At 34.2% G+C, this 15,923-nt stretch overlaps 1 pseudogene; it reads left to right on the forward strand.

Annotated features, from left to right (window-relative positions):
- The first annotated feature begins 605 nt into the window (after positions 1-605).
- Positions 606-15,923, forward strand: part of LOC149544872 (protein SENSITIVITY TO RED LIGHT REDUCED 1-like) — a 157,495-nt pseudogene continuing 142,177 nt past the window's right edge.

Here is a 15,923-nt window from a genome sequence, read left to right on the forward strand (position 1 = left end):
GTTCATCACAAGGAAGTGACAAGATAACTAACCTAGTCAAAGATGAGTATAATACAACAGAGAAGCATGTTGAGGTACCCTTGAATTCAAAAGAAGGGGAGAACCTCATGACGAGGAGAGTTTTGATCAAGGAGCTAGTAAAAGAAGGACCAAGCCAAATAAGGTCCTTGTTTAGGATAAAGTGCAAGATGATGGGAAAAGTGAGTAGAGTCATCATTGACTTAGCATCTATAGACAATATTGTGTTAGAAGAAGCAATCAAAAAGATAAAATTGACAAGAATACCTCACACCAATCCTTACAAGGTCACATGGCTCAATAAATGCCAACATGTATTGGTAAATAAACAAGCATGTGTGGAGTTCTCAATTAGAAGGTAAAAGGATAAATTTTAGTGTGATGTGTTACCTATGGATTCATGCCACTTTCTCCTAGGTAGACCATGGAAATTTGATCGCCAAGCTATCCATGATGGAGGAAAGAACTCCTATACTTTTAAGAAAGACAATGTGACTTTTAAAATTAAATCACTGTTGAAAGATGTTGAAGTAAAAACTAGAGGTCCAAATTTACTTATGCTAGGTGAAAAATAATTCTTACAAACCATGGAAGAGAGTGAAGTTGTAGGATTTGCATTGGTGCTGAGACCAAGAGAAGGAGATGAAGGCAAGGAGACCAAGATGCAAGAGTTACCAAAGGAGGTTCAAGGTATGTTGCAAACTTGTCAAGGTATTGTAACTGATGAACAACCATCATCCTTACCCCCTAAAAGTCCATAGGATGGACCTTATTCTAGGAGCTACCCTACCTAAAAAATCAACCTACAAGGTGACCCCTCAACAAAATGAAGAAATAGCAAGACAAATACAAAAAATCCTAAACCAAGACCTAACTAGGAAGAGTATTAGTCCATGTGTCATACCCACTATACTTGCACCTAAGAAAGGAGGAACTTGGATGATTTGTACTAATTCAAGGGCTATCAATAAGATAACCATAAAGTATAGGTTTTGTATCCCTAGGATTCAAGAACTAATGGATTTCCTAAGAGAAGCTAAATACTACAAAAATATAGATTTGAAGAGTGGCTATCACCAAATAAGAATACATGGAGGATATGATTGGAAAATTACTTTCAAGACCAATGAAGGGTTGTATGAATGGCTTGTCAGGCCATTTGGATTATCCAATGCTTGCTCTACATTCATGAGAGTCGTGAATGAAGTTTTGAAACACTACATAGGAATATTTGTAGTTGTATATCTAGATGATATACTAATCTATATCAAGACAAGGAGTGAGCACCTAAAACATCTTGACATTGTTTTCAAGAAACTACATGATGAGAAGTTGATGATCAACTTGAAGAAGTGTGAGTTCATCAAGACCGAACTAGTGTACCCTGGGTTTGTTCTAACTCATGGAAAACTAAAAATGGATGAGAGTAAAGTGGAAGCCATCCTCAATTGGCCTACTCCAAGGAAAATAGCAAAGGTAAGAATTTTTCATGGCCTTGCTCAATATTATAGGAAGTTCATAAAGTAATTTAGTGCAATTTGTGCTCCTATACTAGATATCATTGAAAGAGGCAATAAGAATAAATTTGTATAAATTTGTATAGAATGAGCAAGGTAATAGAAGCTTTGAGTTGTTAAAGAAGAATATTTCTACACAACCTATTTTAGTTTTTCCAAGCTTTAAGAAGCTATTCACCATAGAGTGTGATTCAAGTAATGTGGTTGTTGGAGTTGTTCTAAGCCAAGAGGGTAGACTAGTGGCTTTCCATTCTAAAAATTTAAGTAAATCCAAGAAGAAGTACTATTCATATGACCTCGAGATATGTGCATTAGTGCAAGATCTAAGGAAATTTAGGCACTATTTTCTCCCAAAGGAATTCATTGTGTATTCAAACAATTAAGCACTTAGTTTCCTGAATTCACAAGAGAAGTTGAGTCACAAGCACATGAAGTGGGTTGAGTATCTACAAGCTTATATTTTTAATATCAAACACAAGATAGGTGTCTTCAATAAAGTGGTAGATGCATTGTCTAGAAAGGCTCTTAAAATCTAAGAAATTTAGTTGAATAGCATGGGGATAGATCATTTAAATGATGTATATGGTGATGATGAGGATTTTTTAGACATTTATAAGTTATATGCTAAATACAAGAATCATTTTCATAGTAGATATTCTAAGTATACTTTGCAAAGTGGTATTTTATTTAAAGGGAATTAGTTATGTGTACCTAGAGGCTCTATTAGAGAGAATTTGATACAAGAAAAGCATAATGGTGCTTTAAGTGGTCATTTTGGGATCACTAAGACCCAAGAACTTGTTTCAAGGCTCTATTATTAGCCAAGGATGAATCTTGATGTTAGGAGTTATGTGGAAAGTTGTGTCATATGTCAAAAAGCCAAGGGTACTTCTTCAAATGTAGGCCTTTATCAACCACTGCCTATTCCTACTAGGCCATGGGAATTTTTAAGTATGGAATTTGTAGTTGAGTTACCCAAGACAAGGAAAGGTATGGACAATATCTATGTGGTTGCAGATAGATTTAGCAAGATGTCTCACTTTGTACCATGTACTATCACCAATGATGCTAGTCAAATAACCTCTCTTTTCTTCAAAGAAATAGTGAGAATCCATGGGTTACTTATCGACATTGTGTCAAATAGAGACACTAAGTTTATGAGTCATTTTTGGAAGACTCTTTGGCAAAGGTTAGGCACTAACTTATCCTCTAGATCAGCCTACCAGCCCCAAACTAATGTTCAGACTAAGTTGTCACTAGAAGCCTTGGGAATCTACTAAGGTGCTTAACTAAGGAGTATGTTCAACAATGGGATCAGTTTATTGGGCAAGATGAATATGCCTACAATGACACTATCAATAAATTAATAGGGAAGAGTCCATTTGAAATAGTGTATGGACTGCATCCTAGATGTGTTTATGAATTTGGAGATTTTAATGATGGAGTAAAAGGAAGTCAATATGCTGATGATTTTGCATATGCTATGCAAGAAATACATGAAATAGTAAGGAAAACCTTGATAGAGAATACCTTGAAATACAAGGTTAAGGTCGATAAAAGTAGGACAACTCAATTTAATGTTGGTGACTTGGTTATGGTACATCTTAAAAAGTCAAGACTTCAAAAAGGATTCCCTAAAACATTGTAGATGAGGAGGATAGGTCCTTGTCCTATTGTGGCTAAGTATGGTGATAATGCATTATAGATTCGAGCTGCCAAAAGATAGTGAAATGTCTCCTATTTTTAACACTACAGACTTAGTCCATTATAAGGGACCACAACAAGATATGGATCAAAGTCTTCATAAAGTGATTAGAGATATGGATGATTTGCAATTACCTACTACTATAGTAAAAGAGCAGACACTATATTGGACACTAGAGTCTACAAATGGACCAAACATAAAGTGTACAAGGAATACTTAATCAAGAAGCATGGATAGATGGATGTTGATGTAGTATAGATAATAAAGTCAAAGTTCAAGAATATGGGAGTTTATTCGAACATCCTCAATCCAAGGGTGGATTGATCATTTTATTTTGGAGAGGATGGTGTAGGAGCACACTTTGAATAACCCCTCCATGTCTAGTATTTTGGCTTGTTTTTTACACTAGCCAAGTCAAAAATAGTAGGTTAGTTTTTTTAAGACCTTATAAGGTCATTTTCTATGTGGGCTAAGTGAGTTAGTCATTAGGACTAAGGTCACACAAATAGCCAATGTTAGTTGTTGATTAATTTTCTTAGTGTTAGAAGCTTAAGGTGAGGTTAGAGTCTTAAATGTGTTCTAAACATATTATGATGTTGCAAAGATGCCATAGGGTCATTAAGGGTTTTGGATCCTCAAAATTTTGGAGGTTAGTAATCGTAAGAAATAAGATGATGGCAATTAAGGAAGATGCTAAATGTTGTCAAGAAGTTGTCATGACAACATTTACAATTATTGTAAATGTTGCATGTAACCTAGTTACCTTGGATTCTCTTATGGATAGGGAGTGGGAGATTGACCAATAGACCCTAGAATGATGGATATGGAATCTACTATTAAAAAAAACTCAAATCTTGTAAAGGGAGGAAGTATTTTAATAGAGGTTTTTAGTTTTGAGTGTGGAATATAGCTCTGCAAAAAAATTACAACAATTTCTCAAGTTTTAGTCATGATAGTAACTTGAAATGGATTGAAAGAATAAGTTTGATGATTTGATAGTGTTCTTTGACTATTTCAAAGATTTTCTCATTTTATATGCAAGTTGATTTGAGTAGTTATAGGGTGTCAAATAAATTGATTTTGTTTTAGAGACCTTACTAGTTTTGTGCTAACTAGTCTATACAATTATGGATCCCCCATGAAATCTACCCATGGGAAACACCTAAGTGTAGATGGAAATTATAGTGGAGTCATTAGTGTAAATATTTCTTAGATTAGGAGTCATGGAAGTTTGGGGAGCTATGTTTACTACTAAGCCCTAGGCGAGCAAATAGAGCCCGATTATATGTTTAGGATAAAAGGTACTGAATGAACAATGTACAATTCTAGGTATAATTCCATCATATCCTAATATTTTGTGAGTATTTAGCCTATACTAATCCATTAGAATATGTTTTGAACAAGTTTTCGTCAACATTACAATTAGTCATAAAAACTAAGCCTATTAGCCCTATTTTCCCTAGTTCATAGGAAGCTAGTGTAAAGAGGTTGTTAGACCCTATAACCTACATAATAATTTATGAAATCTAAAAGGGTAATCAATTTTTGGATTATCTGTCCAATTTTTTTTGGAATTTTTGGCAAGAAAGTGGAAAAAGTTATTGTTAAGGGCTAATTGGAACAAGGCATAATTAGGCTTCATAGAGACTAAATCTTCAAATCAATAGGAAAAAGAATTTAAGATCTTTCCAAATGGATCCAAGAGGAGAAAAATGGAATGTTTTCATGATGATGGAAACCCTAGCAATGAAGAGTGGATTTTGTGAGAAAGTAGCACTTAGATATTTCTAAGTGAAGGTGAAGAATTGTACTATCTAAATGTGTTAGGTTAAGCACAAGGTTTAAGAACTTTTTGAGAAGAGTTGGAGCTTGACTTAGTTAATCAGCTAAGCCAATTAGGACCTAGATGAGACTAGGTTCCTAGAATAGATAAGCTAGATCTCTTAGTAGCAATGAAAGAAAGCCTTGGCACACATACACCACTCATCCTCCTAATAAGGGCATGAATATATTCAACCATTTTAATCCTCTCTGATCTAAGGAGGGGGGTTCCTTAAAAGTAGCCTCCATCAAAAAAAACTATGGTGTGTCACCTCTCCTTGATAACCCTAGTATCTTTCACAAAATAGATCCCTTCAATGTCTTATAGGGCTATGGAAATAGTGATTAAGGGTAGCTTGATCAAACATGCCTAGATGATTAGTAAAAAAATATGGTGTATTTGCTACATAGAATAGATAATGTAAATTGATAAAATCAATAGTTCATTAGCTCCAATATATGAATTTCCTAAGGTAAATATTACTATTATTTATGATAGTTTTTAATACATAGATTGCCTTTTTTATTTGAAAACTAGATTTTTGAATGGATGGTCTCCATTGCTAGATGGTTACTTGTAAAAATTTTATGAATTTGGAGGATAATTTTAGATATAGTTATGTTAAAAGTTTAAAATTTATTAGATCTATTATGAATCCATGTTTACCTATTGAGTTAATTAATAAAGATATTATTAAAAAAAATCATAAACAAATTAGGCTCATTTTTAGGTTGGGCAGATCATAGATATAAAAAATTCGATATGATTATGCTTGTCTATATGGATTATAGTATTAAAACCATATATATGGTAACATTTATAAGAAGGGGAGAAATAATTTAAGGTATTTCTTAAACTCTTCAAAGGTCCCTTAACAATATTCAAAGACACAATAAATAAATGTGTTGTGAATCTAAGCATTCTTCCCAAGTTGGAGGTGGATTTATTCTTAGATATATAGCATCACCGGTATTTGTGGAATTAGAAGAAGGGAAAATAGGCATTTATGTATGTGAAAGTTTCAAAACATTGGTATTAGGGTTATTCAATCTAAAATTCATAAGGTAGTTTAATTTAGAAAAATTGTAGAGATTCCAAAAGATGTATCTGAACTTCTACTAGATAGGGCTAAACTACCTAATATAGTTTTGAATCTTCAGCTCTAGTTAGGAAAGGATAACGTTTATTTAGTTAGGGATAATTTGAATGCCAAGGAATATAAGGAATCTTTGTTAGGAATCTATAGCCGAGTGGATCTAGTGAAAGAGGAAACAAATAAAGAGGTCTCTTTTAATAGAAAATAATGGTCCCCTTGGAGAGTGGGGAGAGATCTCAATTCTTTATTAATGTGATAATGATAAGACCATTCATGATGAGAGAGTTAATGATTTATACATGATAGATATTAGTGAATTTTTTGGTTTAGATTTATTTTCTTATGATTTAGGCCTTAGAGAGGGTGAAGCCTTTTTGGAAGAGGTTGTTGATCTAGATACAAGAGGTGGTCATATAGAGATTTTAGAGAACAATATGGATAAAGAGAAAGATCCCATAGAGAACTTAGAATTAGGATTAGCCTTTTTAAAAAAAGGTAAGATTTATATTTATTGTGATGAATGAGCTAGTAAAAGAGGTAGGAAGCCCTTATTGAAAATTTGACTCATAGATGTTGAAGCCTCTGTTGAAATCAAGATATCAAACTTGTTTAAACTTAAGGTGCAATTTTGAACTAGTTATGATGTTTATATTAAAAATCCATAAAAATGGAAACTATAGGAATTTAATGTAGTTTCTAAACTATGAGGTCTTACATAAAAATAATTTAATCTACTCGGTCAAAAATTCAAATTTTAATGTAGTAGTCTGAAATTTCTAAGGAAAAAACAAGAAGTAATTGTATGTTTTACCACCTTAATCAAAATCAAATAATTTTTTTTATAAGATTCTAAATATAAGAAGTAGACTAATGCCCAGATGTGATGCATATTTTTTTGATATTTTTTTCCTAATAAAATTATTAATTATGAATTTTATAATACAATATTTTTAGAAAATGAATGCTTGTGTCTAATCACCTTAACTAATTAAAAAAAATTATATTGTTCTTTTTGTCATTACAATAGGTGGAGAGTAATATGTGACACATGTTTCAAAAACATTTTATGATTTGAAAGTTATATTTTCTTTTCAATAACTATGTCAAACAACACTTTAAAGGCATCTTCATTTAAAAATAAGTAATAATTACTTATCAAACTCATATTTTCACTAACATTATATTGTTTAAAAATGAGTATATCCACAAAGAATTCTTTTCATTTCAATGAATTATGTCACATTAAAAGTCATCAAATATGTCCTCAAAGTCTGGAAGTCACCTAATGCTGAAAATTTACATTTTTAGAGTTGATCATATAGGCTTGGTGATCACCAAGGCTAATTGGATACTCAATATATTAGGTATCTAATTAGGCTTGGTATGTTGATCTCTAAGCCTTTCTGCCTATTAGTGTCTAACATTTGGTCATTTTCTAAGCTATATTGGTCAGTTACCACTGCGACTGAGCTATCCTAAGAAGCTTGAGCTATATGGACCTTTTTCTATTTCACTACATGTCAAACAAGTAAAAGGTTTCCAAGCACCCAAATAGAGACCAAGTTACAATACATGCTGAGCAAAACATATGGAGATTGGGCAATGTGAAGTTCACTTATATAGAGTAAATCAGTACTTTTCGAGCCTATAGAAGCCAAGGAACAACATGAATATTACATATGATCTAACTATTAATCTTATGGAAAAACTTACTGTCAAATGGTACTAAAACACTTAGTCATTATGAGAATTTAGTAGTGACCATGCTACCAAATAAAAGTGTTAATTGAGCTCATGATTGAACCAAGATAACATTATTAACCTAGCATGAAGGAAGAAGTTTCAACTGAGTTGTAGTATCAACCAAGTTGATAGCTCCCATAGAGTTTTCGTGTCAACTGTGTTCACAATATTTATCGAGCTCTAGTGTAAACAAAGCTAGTAGAGTATTCTTGCTTCAAGATGATAACCAATTGGGCAAAATAGTGTCTTCTAAACAACCATCATTTGCTAAGTGATTAGTAAGAACTAAACATCCAGTATCAACTAAGTGCCAAAGTTAGCCAATGTGATAGTGTTGCTCGAGTATTTGCAATATCACTCAAGTAAGACATTGGGCTTAATTTGCAACACTAAGCTGACTTGGTAATTTTTTATGGAGCCATTTATATTGTAGATAACATGTAATATAATTATTTGGATGGATATAAGTATAAGGTATTTTGTTTATCCAAAATAGGTACTATGATTTAGAAGAATAGTTTACATAAGAGAATATGTAAGAGAAGAATATTTAGAAGACTACAAGTAGTAAAAGGAAAGGCAGAGACTCATCTATGATGGTTATGTGATCAGTTTACTTCAAATAATATTCATCAACATTTAGAGTTGCATATCAAAGATCATGAATCATTATAATAGGTGCATCAGTCCCAAACTCTTAACAGGGTGGACCTAATAGTCTGTTGCCCCACTTTTTGTTTTGTACCAATTTTGAAAAGTGGAAATTAACTTGTATTGTGTTTAGTCTAGTCAAGTCAGTTGGTCCTTTCTCCCTCAAGTGATAAGCATCTCCATCAGGTTTTCATCTTTTCTCTTCTCCTGCATTTTATGGTCGGGTGGGTTTTCTTTATCATCATGAGTCTTTTGGGTAGTTTAGGACCTTGCTCGATGGAGATTCTTGAATTATGTTACTTTAGATAAACTACTTGTAGCTTACCTTGTTTTGGACATGAAGAAAGTTGAAATGGTGAAAAATCTATTTTTGTCTTCTCTTTGGTAGGTTTTCGCACCTCGGAGGTGAAACTCTACCAAGATTCACAAATGTGATTTGTGAATTTAAACTAAGAGAGACAAATTCTGTTATGGATAGATCATTCAAGTATTGCCATAATTTCACTATGAGAATCATTCAAAACTCACTAAGATGGTTAAAAAAATTATTGGCAAAAAACTCATAAACAACTTCTCGTCGGCGGGTTTTGAACCAAGAAGTCAGTTTTCTGAAATAGCATTTGTGAAAAGGTAAAGTGAGTCAGTGGGTCCCATCTTTCTCTTGCAAAGCTAGTTTTATATTTTTGGAGGCTTAAAGTAAAGTGATTAGGGCAGAGAAGCTAAAACAAGGGCACAAGTGGAAAAGTTGAAATTGCCTTCTCCTCCGCAGGCTTTCTACCCTTGACAACAATTTTCTACAAGTAATAGAAAACTATTCTTGCAAGCATAGTAATTGAGTAAATTGATCATGGAATGTTTTGGGAAAAATATTTGAAGCAAATCAATTTAGGTTGTGAAGGTATTTTAAATAAAATCTATTCAAGCTGAATTCTTCCCACAGAGTACTCCATTTCTATTTCTCCAAAATAAGGTAAAAATGGGAAAGTAAGTCTTTAATTAAAGAAAGTTACCGTTGGGCCAAAAAAAATAGTGAATAGATAGGGAAAAATCTGTTAGAACCCTCACATTTACTAATTCAATGGATTTATCCTTAAATTTTCTCATGTGGCGTGGATCATGAAAATCAATGGATAGATGAAGGGTTCTTATATAAAGATAAGCATAATAGATTTTCAAATTACTTCTTTCTCTATTAAACTATTATGCTATTGTATCGAATAGTGCTCTCAAAAACTTTCAGAGTTACAAGGTTTACTCTTGGCACTATTCACAATTGTTGAGTTTTTTTAGACAAGATGACCACAAGATTTACTAGTTTTGATGGGCTGGGTGGAGTTAAGTCAATATGACAGAATATTACAGACACTTCACTCCATTTCTTTGACATGCAAGATTTCCAAAGGAGGCTAAGAACAGAGCCAATTCACCCCATAATGGAGAAACTTTGAGGAAGTGGATTAGTAGAGGCATCCATATTTCTAGTAGTAGTACAAGCTCTAGGGTTGATTAATGAATGCATCAATCATTAAAATATGAATACAAAGAAAATCTTATCAACAAATCAAATAGTGCTAATCTCAATTGATAGGCAAGTGGTAGTGAACTGCCTACAGATTCCAGAATGAGAGGAGTTCTCTAAATTAACAATTGGAGGAGCTATGTCTGAATTCTCTCTAAAGAAGGTGGTGTGGAAAAAAGAGATCATGAGTTCTTGGTTCTAAAAGCCAAGGGGAGCTAAGAGTAAGGTCCCTAAAACCCTTTTCGGCACTGATCTCAAGCCTAAGATTGTGGACATTCCGGTCCTCTTGCATCAACTTAAAGGTGAGGTAGAAGCCCTTAATTTTGTAGAACAATACTTCTTTTGGGTGCAAATTATTTTCTCAGATACACTGTATGTGTACTGGGCATATGAGGTAAGTGAACATCTGTCTAGGGCTCTCAGTGCATCTAAGTTCTACAATTCATTTTATGTGTCTTCTTTCTTGATATATATGTTGGATTCCTTACAATTGTGGTCAGGACTCCCTAGAATAGAGAATTTTTCTGATGATGTAAAAAGCTATGAATTTTATCCATGCCTACAATTGAGGAATAGTTATGCAGAGTATATTTGGGTAAATGATGCATTCACAATGAGAATGTTCGGGGAACTCCAAGGATGTCTAGAGTGGAAATTTAGTCTAGAAGCAATGGTAGTTATTAGTTAATTTGGTAGTTATTTCCTTCAATTCTCATCTTTTTCTTATTTGCATCTTGTAGTGTTTGATGCATTTCCTCTTAAGCTACCTAGATACCTGAATGACATGATTGTACTCATTGAGATCGTGAGGTAAACGATTCAGGTGAATGTGTTGAGCACCAGTTTGAGGAAGGAGGGGTATGAAATCTATATGAAAGTTGGGGCCTACAGTTGTGAGACTCAATTAGATGCTAGAAACATGCTTAACACATTTGAGAATAAGTACAAATTAGAGGAGTATGAAGTGGTGAGGCCTATGTTTGACCCAAATGGGAATGCCAGAGATGTGCTTCAAATTGGAAGTGTAGTCAAGCATGTTACTACTGTGGAGGATTATTGGGTAGATTTTAAATATGAGTTGGAAAGTCGAGATTGGGCTTTTTCTAGATTGAAAGTGGATCAAATAAAGACATATGTCATTGACTTAGATGTGGAAGGGCTAGAAGATGATGGGAAAAATATGTATAGTGATATATATTTGACCAAATTAAGAAATACTCCAATTAGTTTTGAGCCATATGTTGATATGGAAGAAGACCTTGATGTTATGATGGCCCAGATCATCAAGAGAATTGGAAAATGGGTCGAGTGGATAGCAAAGAAAGGTAGGAGTAAGGGCAGGACTACTCAAGCTTCTCTAGCTGCTGCTACTGCCACTTCTTCTTAGAGTGCCACACCAAGTGTTACAACTATAGCAACTCAAGGACCTACTCAATCTGTAGGAGGAGGTGACCAGCCCCCAGAGAAAAAAATTTCAATAGCTCTAACTTGCCAAGGTGGTCCTCTACTAGTTATTGGAGCCAAAGCTAGCATAAAAGAAAATGGCACTAAAGAGCTGAAAGATGGTGTCACTGCTCTAGTCTCACCTCCTCATGTTACTGCTCTAGTCTCACCTCCTCATTTTACTGCTCTAGTCTCATCTCCTCATGTCACCCCAAATCCATCTCCTCATCATAGCCCTAGTCCATCTGTAAGCACTCCTCTTTTGAAGCCAACTGGTTCCCCCATTCAGATAGTAGAGATATGCGAGTAGCAGTGAGTCCACTAAATCTGCTAAAGGTACAAAGAAAACTCAAGAGGAAGAGAGAGCCTGGAGTTCATCTAGGCTTCTTTTTCAAGATCCAAAGAATCCTTTTTCTAGGGCTACAATGGTAGTGACTCTGGTGAGGAAGAAAATGTTCAATATAGAGTCACTTGGGGTTGCTTCTAAGGTGATTAGTATAGAGTCCTAGGTAGAAGACACCTTAGAAGGAAAGAGGAAGAGGAAAGAGGAGAGCATCCCTACAAAAGATACTATGTCTCAAGAAGTTTTCTCTACATCTACAATAGTGAAAGCTAAGAAGCAAAATACTTTATCAATACTTGGGCAAGATCCAAAAATAGGACACTTAACATTGGAGATAGAAAAGCCAAACAAAGCAGGGAGAATTGAGGACATGAACCTGATGATTTCACTTTGCATTCAATTGATCTTGGAGAGGCTAGACATGATACAAAGGTAGGCCTATGGAGATCAAGTAATTAGGTGATAGAAGAACAAATTGATAGCGTCAAATTGTCAAAAATCTAGATGAAGGCCGAGATTGAAGAATTGAAAAGATTTATCAAGTAGTTAGTTGTTCCATTGGCAACCATTATTGGTGTGCCTACTACTAAGAACCCCATAGTAGAAGAACTATAAGCTTTCAACTCACAGCTTCAGAAAAATAGGCATTTGGTCAAATCAAAAAAGAATGGATTGAGAACCTCAATGCAGTCAAAATTACTTTGATCGATCAAATTGGAAATGTTATCCTTCAATTGGAAACTAAGAAAGATAATATCATATCTAATCACAACACTTTGGCCATAGAGAAGGCAAGATTTGATGAATACATTTCTCTCCTAAAAATGATCATCCAAATGAAGGAAAAAGAGGCAGTTGAAGCAAAGATTTTAAAGAAAGGGACTGAGCCTATGTTCAAATGGCTTCAAAGCATGCAATTTAAGTTGGAGATGATTCAAGAAGCTAAAGAGGGACTCAAAGAAATAGGGGAAAAGGTGAGGACAACCCAAGATAGAGCATTCAAACTCATGTGAGGATTACACACTAACTCACAAACCGGTGGGCAAGGGAAAGCTCTTATTGGGATAGAAGTAATGAAGAACAACTTCTCCACATACTTGAGTAATCTATCTAGAATGACTTCAAGGAGTCAAAAAAAAGTATTAGAGCTGCAAATTCTTGATGGATGCATACACATGGCTGCTGAAGAATTGACAAGTTTGCTAAATGTAGTAAAGGAGCTAGTTCAAGAGCATTTGAAGTGGCTCTTAAGATTCACTAATGTACATTTTCCTAGTTACGAAGAAATGATTCCAATTATGGTTGCTACTAAGGCATATAGAGTGAAAATTGAAAAAGGAAAGAAGCCCAAGTGATTTAGTTGACGCTCTCTTTTCATTTTTTGTTGTAATCTTTGCAAATTTTGTAAGTTTTGTAATATAAAAAACTGGCATCTTTCCATTTGTCATCCTCAAAAGATGAACCGATTAAAATTCCTATTGTAACGGTCATCTCTCAAACTCTATATGTATGAAGTTGAATGATTAATGAAGTGTCGACAAAATTTTTGGTGTGAAATGCTTCTTGTTGCAGAGACAATTGAGAGTAGTTTATATTGATTATTTTCTATTCCAATCAGCTTTAAGTTTGTATCTTTCTCTCATGGTTTGGATTGAAACGAGGAAGGAACAAAGTTTTTCTTCCCCTATTTGTTATACAACAAATGTACGCGATAAGTATTATCATTGTTCATTCTAAGAGGAATTTTAAATGTTATCAATTTAGCAAATAAAGTATAGATTTTAGTTTTTGTATTTTAGCTCATAGGAAGTTTTGTGAATTCATAGGATATATGGATGCATAAAATGAAATAGATTGTTAAAAACTTCTGTTCACTTGAGTTAGATCTTGCCTATGTCTAGCTTGGTTATACCTCTACTATTCTCAAGTTAATAACACACCCCCAATTAGATGATATGAATAAACATAATTCACTAAAAATCTATCATAGGGAGTTGTACCTATTAATTCAGAGAAAAGCTCATTCATCTACAAAGGGCTTTTCAACTGTTGTAACTAGATATTGTTCACAGTTTGGGCACTAAGAGTCATATTCCTAAGAAACAAGAAAGGACAAATATATTTACCAATAGATTTTTGGTGACTCTACTAGGGACATGAATAGTTTCTTGATCAAAAAGCCTATGTAATGAGGAAAAATGGTACTACCTCATGAAAACATAATCCCAGTGCTCCAACCTAACCTTGGTTTTCAAGATGATCAAGAGGACATAATTTCATCACTTAACACATTTTTTTGGAGACACAAAAGGAACACTAAACATTATTGGAATGCTAGCTAGGTATTAGATGAAGAAGAAAGAAGAGCTAAATACTTGGAAAGAGCTATTCAAAGGAGAGATGTTTGGAGAGTAGGAAGACAATTAAGACAATAAGATCAAAGATAAACTAGACCCAACATCTTGGAGCAATTTAGGTTCCTTAGAAGTACCAAAGAACAAGGTGGGCATGATCCTACCTTTCAATTTTCCTATTTTAGACCTCCCAAAGTGGAAAGGTGAAGGTAAAAGTTAGAGTAGACCCCCTTCCCCTATTAGAAATTAGGATGCCAACACTTCACATTCCACTTGTCAGGTGTTAGCACTTCACAGAGTTAGTGCCCCTCTAGTTGTTAATTTTTTGCCATATACTACTAAATAAATCATGGCCACTCCATGGGCCATGGCAACAAGACTATTAGTGCTAAACGCTTACCATCCACTCCTAGCTAGTTCACGGAAGAATTTTCCTAAATTCTGAGGTGATGCAGAGCTTATTGTAAAGTAGGTAAAAGGGCAATATTCTATTAAAAAACACAAGTTGAAGAATTATAGGAATAAAGTCTGGGATGATATTGAAGGTCTAGATGCCTTCTCTATTGAAGCGGCTCCAAGAGAGATGAATACCAAAGCTGATTCCTTGGCTGTCTTAGCCTCCTTATTACTTCCTCACCCAAATTTCCAAGACAAGAAGTACCAGATCAAAATTATGTATTGATCTGTCATTCCAGATAACATAGAATCACGGCAAGTTTTCAATGATGATAAAATTTTATAGATGTTCCTTGAGAATGACAAGTTTAGCTTTGTGCATGAATCCAATGGAAGTAATCATGAAAGCCCTGATGTAGAGAAAGAACTGAGCCAAAATGTGGAGATTCAGTTGAAAGGTAACATTATTCCCCCATATTTTGTAGCCTTAGAAAAATTGTTTAATAGTATTACATGATGCTTACATAAAGAAAAAGAGAGAAGAAAAGGGGCCAACAATGGGTGAATATGAAGGAGTTAACATTGGAGATATTCAAAATCCCAAACTAATTAACATTGGGAGGTGTTGTTCACTCGAAGAGAAAGAGGCCACAAAGAATCTATTTATGGAATATAGAGATGTTTTCACTTGGAGCTATGAAGATTTGAAAAGTTATAGAAATGGGAAGGTAAAACATGAAATTCCACTGAAGCCTAATGCAGTCCCTTTTCAGTAGAAATGAAAGAATTATAATCCTAAAGTCATTGATGCCATCTTTTGGGAAGTAGATAAGATGTTAAAAGCAAGAATTATTTATCCCATTCATCATTCCACCTGGATAGCCAATATAGTACCCACTAGAAAGAAGAACGGAGAAATAAGAATTTGTGTTGATTTTCGCAACCTAAATCAAGCATCCCTGAAAGATAACTTTTCTCTTCCTAATATGGATTATTTATTGCAAATAGTAGTAGGATCTGAAATGATTTCTATGCTTGACAGCTTCTCGGGTTATAATTAGGTATAAGTAGAAGAGAAAGACTATCATAAGATGGTGTTCACTACCCCTTGGGGTACATTTGTGTATTGTAGAATGCCTTTTGGACTTATCAACACTCGTGCTACATTTCAAAGGTGCACGAGTAAGACATTTTCTGATTTGAAAGATTGAATCATAGTCATATAATTGGATGACCTTACCATGTTCTCAAGAAAAAGAAAAGATCATATGGAAGATTTGAGGAAAGTGTTACAGAGATACCGAGAGCATGGAATA

This window comes from Cupressus sempervirens, chromosome 8, assembly GCF_028749045.1.
Source record: "Cupressus sempervirens isolate cs-2001-9-10 chromosome 8, ASM2874904v1, whole genome shotgun sequence".
In the NCBI taxonomy this organism is placed as follows: Eukaryota; Viridiplantae; Streptophyta; class Pinopsida; order Cupressales; family Cupressaceae; genus Cupressus; species Cupressus sempervirens.